Source organism: Harpegnathos saltator, unplaced genomic scaffold, assembly GCF_003227715.2.
Source record: "Harpegnathos saltator strain DR-91 unplaced genomic scaffold, Hsal_v8.6 scaffold354, whole genome shotgun sequence".
Taxonomy (NCBI): domain Eukaryota; kingdom Metazoa; phylum Arthropoda; class Insecta; order Hymenoptera; family Formicidae; genus Harpegnathos; species Harpegnathos saltator.
In genome coordinates, this window is record NW_020230155.1 from 1,000,695 (window position 1) to 1,008,831 (window position 8,137).

Consider the following 8,137-nt stretch of genomic DNA (forward strand, 5'->3'; position numbering starts at 1 on the left):
GAGCGCTCCATTACACACGGCTCACCATATATTATCGTATAATCGAGCGATGGCAATCGAGAGGCGGAAACGCGTAGAGAATTTAGGACACCTCGAAAGTTTATCCTTTTGTTGTTTTACACAGCGACAGGGGAACGATTTTTCCAAATACCATGCCTCCGACCGACGAGAATTGCGCGATTCAATAGTGTACATGATGCATTGTTTGCATCCTATTGCAAATTATCGCACATCAAATGGCCGATATCGAGAGAGTCAATCACGTGCGAATTTAACGCTTCGTAAAGCAAATCATTCCGTTTTCATTATTTTACATCGTTCGACTGCTGTTTGACGGATTCTTGAAATATTGATTTTTACCCATATTGCGACAAAAAAAACGAGAGAGAGAGAGAGAGAGAGAGAGAGGAGGAGAGAGAGAGAGAGAGAGAGAGAGAGGGGGAGAGAGAGAGAGGGGAGAGAGAGAGAGGGAGAGAGAGGGGGGGAGAAAGAGGGGGGAGAGGGAGAGGGAGCGGGAGCGGGAGGAAGATAGAGGAGGAGGGACGGAGAGGGGGAGAGGGAGAGAGAGGGGAGAGGGGGGAGAGGGAGAGAGGGTGAGAGAGGGAGAGAAGGAGCGAGAGAGAGGGCGAGAGAGAGGGTGAGAGGGAGAGAGGGAGGGAGGGAGGAGGGTGGGAGAGAGGGTGAGAGGGAGAGGGGGGAGGGAGGGAGGGTGGGAGAGAGAGAGAGGGGGAGAGAGAGAGAGAGAGAGAGAGAGAGAGAGAGAGAGAGAGAGAGAGAGAGAGAGAGAGAGAGAGAGAGAGAGAGAGAGAGAGATAAATCTGAAGCTATGAAATGGCTACGCCTACATTTTATTCACGTCGGATCATAAATCTAAACACAACGCCATAAAATCTCCGATATGATAGCGAGCAATAAAATATCATGGAGTCGCAGAAGAATTCTTTCCTCATTAAATTCTCGTCACGTATGCGCGCGATTGATGTATGGGCCTGTGTGTGTACGGCCGTGGACGACGGTGGGAAAGTGACGCGCGATATTGACACATTCACGTAGACGCGGCATTAACACGCTGTCGCGAGACGCGATCACGCAGCGTGTTCCGAGAAGAGGTTAATTGTTTTAATGTTTCGCAACGGCAACGATGACTGGACGGAGATGTGACATTTGAAAAATCTCGAGCAGCGCGTCGCGCCACGGGAAATTTTGAGGAGTCGTTGCGAAGTACGGCAACAGCTCGAGTGCGGACAAATAAATTGAAATACGTTCTCAATGTTGCAGTCATACTTCACGGGCTGACAGTAGTACAGTAAACACCTATGAGGACGACTATGGACGAAGCTTACATCTCTCATCTTTGACAATGCGACCGGATGTCGATTCGCTACAGGCGAATGTGTGTTTAGTCGCTAAGCGACTCTTTCCTTTCGCCGACTTATTTTTTCGCACGCTTGAGCCCATTCTTTCGCACGCATGCACCCACTCGCTGTGTAGTCCGTATTTTCGAGGAAAAACTGCGCCTTCAGATACCACAACTTTATAGTAACCTTTTTTTAGTAACCTTGGTAAATATATAGAAAGGGGTACACTTCACCGGCTTTTTTCATTTTGAAATATGTTCTAAAGGATGAAATTCTGAGTGAGTTTTCCTTATGCAACTATATGGGGGTCGCTTATAGTTTCCAAGATATTTGACTTTAAAGTTTTGGAATTTTGATGTTAAATTTCAGATATCATAAGCTGACATTATTTACAGTACAATCCATGTAGTTAATCCAAGCATAGTGTATACATGGAAATATAGGAAATAGTACATATAAATGGGAGAGAGGCTCCGCCCCTCCCCCGCACTCCTACCCCAAAAAATTCCTAACCTAATCTAACTTATTGCATCTTTATATATTGTTGAGCGATGTTGAAAAGATCTCCTTAAAAGCTACAACACCTAATTATATGCAGATATTATAATAAATTAAGTTGAGCTAGGTGATAGATCTTAAGAGAACTTTTTTCAACAATGTCCAAAAATATATAAAGATACAATAAGTTAGGTTAGGATTTGTTTGGGGAGGGGGTGCGGAGGAGGGGCGGAGCCCCTCTCCCGCTTATATGTACTGTTTCCAATATTTAAAGTGAATGAAAATTGCTTGTCTACTTCAAATATACTGCAACATACAATTATAAAACTTTAAGTCAAATATCTCAGAAACTATAAGCGACCTCCATATAATTGTATTAGGAAAAGTCACTCACACAGAATTTCATCCTTTATAACATATTTCAAAATGAAAAAATCGGTACCCTTTTCTATATATTTACCGTAACTTTTCTTCAGGATTGAAAGTCTATGAACTCGTGCGCACTTATCATCATTATGTATTTTTCGCCAGCGTGAAAATTTTACGTGTCACGTGCGCGCTTTATTCGCGTTTCCGGTGGCTCGTATTTCAAATGCAACCCGACCCGTGAAATTGACATGGCTTAAGCCCGTGTCACACTACGGATTGAAGATCAAGGATTGCGGATTGAAGATTGAAATTTGACCAATCGGAATAAAGCAAATTAAAACCAAAGTTCGTTGATTTGTCGAAATCTAATCTTCAATCCGCAATCCTTGGTCTTCAATCCGTAGTGTGACACAGGCTTTACGGCGCTCCATCGGGACGAATTATTTCGTTGAACGTAAGTCACAACCGTTCATGCCAGTAATTATATCGTTCGTGGGTAACCGAAACTGCGTCAATTCTGTTATCAAATGTATACAAGAGCAGCATCTTCGCGAGCAACAGAACGCCCGCGATTCATTGTGGGTCTCGGCGAGTGCCGCGGAGCAATGCCGAATAATTGGAATATCACAATGGAGTGTTGTGCATCACGATGCCGCAGCAGATAAGGGGTCAACGCTAATCGATCTTATGACAACGGCCGTCGGTGATATCGCGACCCCTGCAGAGTTTACTCTCCGACGCTCGGCTCTGACTTTGCGGTTGGTTTACACGCAAATTTGCCATCGGGGAACGCAGTCGTCACGGCGCCCAGCTGCGTCGGCCGACGTGGATTACGGTCGTCATAGTAAACGTCACAACCGATTATACGGCGAGACAAATGTTGCGTGAACGCTGGCAACAATGTCATCGTTAGGAATGGAAACCGCGGAAACTCGACCAATGACTAACTCACTCTTCATTCGGATCGCGATCCGAGAACGTCCAATTTGCCCAGGCATAACGAATAACAAATTATCGTTGTTTGCATCTCCACCGCGTCGAAAAGACGATTATTTTCGAATGAGAATATCCCGCACAGGAATCACGGCGCCCAGACCGAACGTACAGGTTGCGTGAAAAGTTCGAGGAGCGGCAGCTATAAGTAAACGGTAGAATTATAAATTGTAGTCGGTTATATAGAATCACTCTTCACATGAACCTAGGTTAGGTTTCATTTCCATCTGTCAATTCTTTCTGTGTTTACAAGCCAATTGAAGTTGACGTGTCAGTATATTTGTTTGCAATGGAAAATTTGAAACAACGTGCAGTGATTGAGTTCTTTGTTAAAAAAGGTTTAAAGGCAATGGAAATTCATTCCGAGATGGTAAATGTGTTAGGGGAATCTGCTCCTTCAAAAACAATGGTTTGTAAATGGGCACTTGAGTTTCAACATGGTCGTACAAGCATTGAAGATGATCCACGCAGTGGACGTTCAAAAAGCGCATCAATACCAGAAATCATTGAACAAATACATGTTATTGTTTCTGAAGATCCAAGTGTGACTACGCGTGAAATTGCTCATACCATAGACATTTCAAATGAACGGGTACGGCATATTTTGCATAAAGAATTACAAATGAAAAAGGTGTACAAATGGAATAGTGGTGCCGCATACGTTAACAATTCAACAAAAACTCACTCGAAAGCAAATTTCTCAGCGTCATTTGGATCGTTTTAAGAAGAATAAAACCGATTTGTTTTATAACTATGGATAAGACTTGAATCTATCACCATGATCCTAAATTGAAACAGGAACGTTTACAGTGGACTGAAGCTGGATGTTCAGCTGCAAAGCAAACAAAGCATGAAAGATCGACAAAAAAGGTTTCGGCATCAATTTTTTGTGATGCTAAAGGGATTTTGTTAATTGACTATCTGGAAAAAGGTAAAACAATTAACTCTGAATATTATTGTAACCTTTTGGATCAATTGGACGCAAAAATTCGTGAGAAAAGACCTGGTTTGCAGCACAAACAAATCATTTTTCACCAAGACAACGCACTTGCTCACACAAGTGTTTTGTCAATGTCTAAATTCAATGAATTGAAGTACAAATTGCTTGATCATTCACCGTATTCGCCAGATTTGGCACCCAGCGACTTCTATCTGTTCCGAAACCTGAAACAATTCCTCCATGGAAAGCATTTTTTGTCGAATGAAGAAGCTATAGCAGCCGTAAAGGCATATTTCGCAGACCTTCCAGAAATACACTTCCACGATGGAATAAAATTATTAGAGAGCCATTGGGCTAAGTGTATTGAAGTTAATGGAGACTATATTGAAGAATAAAATCATTTGTAGAATTAGGTATTCTTTATTTCAATTTCGCTCCGTGAACTTTTCACGCAACCTGTACTTCCGAGACGCCTTGATATTTGATTCTTTGCTCGGGCAAAACTAGAGAAGATACAACGTTGAAAATAGACGTTGTCTCCCGTGTTTAGGTTAGCGATTTGAGGAGGTAACTCGCTGCACAGCCATACTTGAAGAACTAAAAGTTTGCGGACGTATATTGATACAAACATTTTTACCTGTTTGCCGTAGCGACGAACTTGCTTCCAAGTATCGGTATAATGTATCAACTGTATTCTTCGTACAGTATGTGCTTGTGAAATAAGTGCGCTCATAAATAAATGTACAAATCTCATCGGAGATGTCAACATGCGCCATTTGCTCGCCGTGAAAGATCGAGAAAAAAAATATTGTATATTTATTTGAACAATTCACCTCTTCAATCAAAATACCTTTATCGATCGAGAAGAAGCGAGAATCTATTAGGTGGTCCGGTTAGTTTTGGGGGCTCACTATAAATGGCTGTAACTACAAATCTACTATCTAGAGATATTTGGAAAGTTGGTATGCTATTTTAAAGCTTGGACATTTCTATAAATAATTTAACACATGGCATGTGCATTTGTGAACATAACCACGCTTTTTATGCGATTGAAAATGAAGCGTGGTAAAGAGAATTTTCGATATTTACTGCTTTATTATTTCGATTCGAAGGAAACGGCTGCTGAAGTCTACCGATTCAGAAATTTATTCTGGCTTTTCTTCATCGGTTAAAATATGCGCGTACTGGTATCAGCAATTTCGATGTGGTGATTTCGATTTGAAAGATAAATAACGTTCAAGTCAACCAAAAAAGTTTGAAGATGCCGAATTGCAGACATTATTGGATGAAAACTCAGCTTAAACGGTTCAAGAACTAGCTGAAGCATTAAATGTTAATAAATCAACCATTTCAGATTGTTTACATGCAATGGGGAAAATTCAAAAAGAAGGCAAGTGGGTTCCACTTTGTCTGAATTGGCTATTCAAAATCGTTTAACCATTTGCACTTCATTGCTTTCTCGTCACAAGAGAAAGTTTTTGTATAAAATTATAACTGGAGATGAAAAATGTATTTACTATGATAATTCTAAGTATAAAAAGTCGTGGATAAGTCCAGGCCAACCATCGACATCGACTTCAAAACGCAACATCCACGGAAGTAAGGTTTTATTGTGCATTTGGTGAGACATGAAAAAGACATTGTATTTTATGAGTTGCTACAACCGAATCCAACAGTCTTTGTTGTGCGTTATCAACAACAATTAATTGATTTGAATTGTGCTTTAAACCAAAAACGCTCAGTAATAGCTCAAAGAAAACGTAAAGTGATTTTGTTACACGACAATGGTCGACCGCACGTTGCAAAAACAGTTAAGGATACATTATCGGCACTTCAATGGGAGGTCCTACCACACGCCGCGTATTCACCAAACTGTACTCCTTCCGATTATCACTTATTTTGACTACATTGCTGACCAGCATTTCAAATCATATAAAGAAATACAAAACTGGCTCGATGAGTGCTCGTGGATTGCTTCGAAGGACGAAATTTCTTTTATCGCAGAATTTACTTGTTGCCCGAAAAGTTATAGCTAGCGATGGAAAATATTTTGAATGAAATATAATTCAACGTCTGAAAAATAAACGTATTTCTTTTGCAAAATATTTCTCAAAACTAACCGAAATACCTAATATTTCGCGGTGTATGTGCAATTTGCTACGACAACGACAACGAGTTTGGAAATGCGAGCGCCGCCCAGTTTGGGAAGATTCGATCACGTGACGTTCGAAAAACCGCCGTTGTTATGAACGCTGCGCCAGCTAAGCGGTCGGTTAATCGCGTGCAGTCGCAGTGGCGCATTTAATTGTCATGATTGCGGGCGGCTCGTTTAATATATCACAAGCCGATTCGGCGTCGGGTGAACTGGCGCGATTGCGTTAGCATCTCATTACTCTCGAGCGTCTGCAATGAGTCCATGACAATTGCATTTCGGTGCGGTGCCGGGTGCGTTTTCCGGCACGAAATGTATACGCATCGACGGGCTCACTCATTCATAGGTCAACACGTGTTGTCATCGGCCGAAGCGAATGTTACATGACGCTGCGAAAGTGCGACATAATGAAAGCGCATTACGTGACACGCGCGGTAGTTCGACATATTTCGCCACCGAGGCAGTGGTCAGTAATGAACTCGATTATTACTTTTTAAGCGTGACATTACTCTTGACGATTTATCCGCTAGTTAAATGTGCCCGCACCGTTGCCCTCGCGTGCGCGACCCGCGATCTTCGTTCGATTAACACGGAAATTAAATCCATTTAATCGCGAAAGTTTCGCCCGCCCTGTTGTTTACGGTTGCGCTTACGCGCGACAAACGCCGCGATTTCGCTCTCCCTTTTGCACGCTTTCAATTCAATGTGGCAATATGGCGCGAAATTACATGAAATTCTCGTCGATACATTTTCCACTACATTTTCGAGTAAACTCTTTCTTAAATTAAATGCCTGATGTGGTTGGCCTCATTTCATTATATTAAATCGGTAATGTTCAGATCCGTGCGAAGATCCTTCTGATAGTTTTACCCATAATATTATTGTCATCAGATCGGTCAGCGTAAGTAGGAAACTTCTCAATAATTTTAGTACCGCCCGTGAAGCTACAAGGACAACACCAGTCGCGCGCTCCACGAACAACTGTATAATCTTCCTAGACAAACCGTCGCGGGCTAAGAAAAAGCTCTCCGGCATGATGCAATCGCTCGCAAAGCCTTCGCACGAACTGTCAATTTCTCTTGCCAGTGCACTTAAACTGGTTGCGGGTCCGCGAGCTCGTTGTCGAGCGGAAGTCACGTCCGCGCGAGCGAAATCGATTAAAAACTTTTCTTGCTCAGCACCGCGCTGACGTCGCACCTCCGACAGCTGCCTCGCTTGCCAGGGGTTTGCGCATCTAGAGAGAGAGAGAGAGAAAGGGGAAGAGAGCCATATTTTAAGAATCGCGAACTCTCTCTCGTAAGCGAACACCCTCAGAAATCGGATGTGTGCAATCAGAAAGGAACTGGCCAGCCGCGCTCGGCTGCGTCGCGATACTACTTGGAAGGCTCCTCCGCAGAAACAACGGAAGATCTTATTATCTCCGAAGGGTCCTACTCCACTTGAAACGTTATCAGGTTCGGCATCATCGAGTAGGTAGGCTTACTACAGAGTTCGAAGATCGAGCTTCCACCTTTGATATGCAAAGCACAGGTAGAAGATATCGCGTACAATTGGAATCGGATATTTCGTTTGTTCTTTTTTCCTTCTGCTTTTTTTCTCGTTTCATTTTCCCTTTCTTTTTTCTTCTTTCGTACGTTAGGCTTCGGATTCCTCTTTGGGATTTCCTCGGTAACCATAGGCACTTTTGAACACCCTTCCAACTAGGTTCGTGGTTCGTGAACGGAATTCTTGCCAGGAAACTTGAGTCTTTACCGCCTGGCGCTCGTGTGTGCTATACGATCGACTTCGTTTCTCTACGATGCGATCGCGTCTAAGGAACGTGGATGT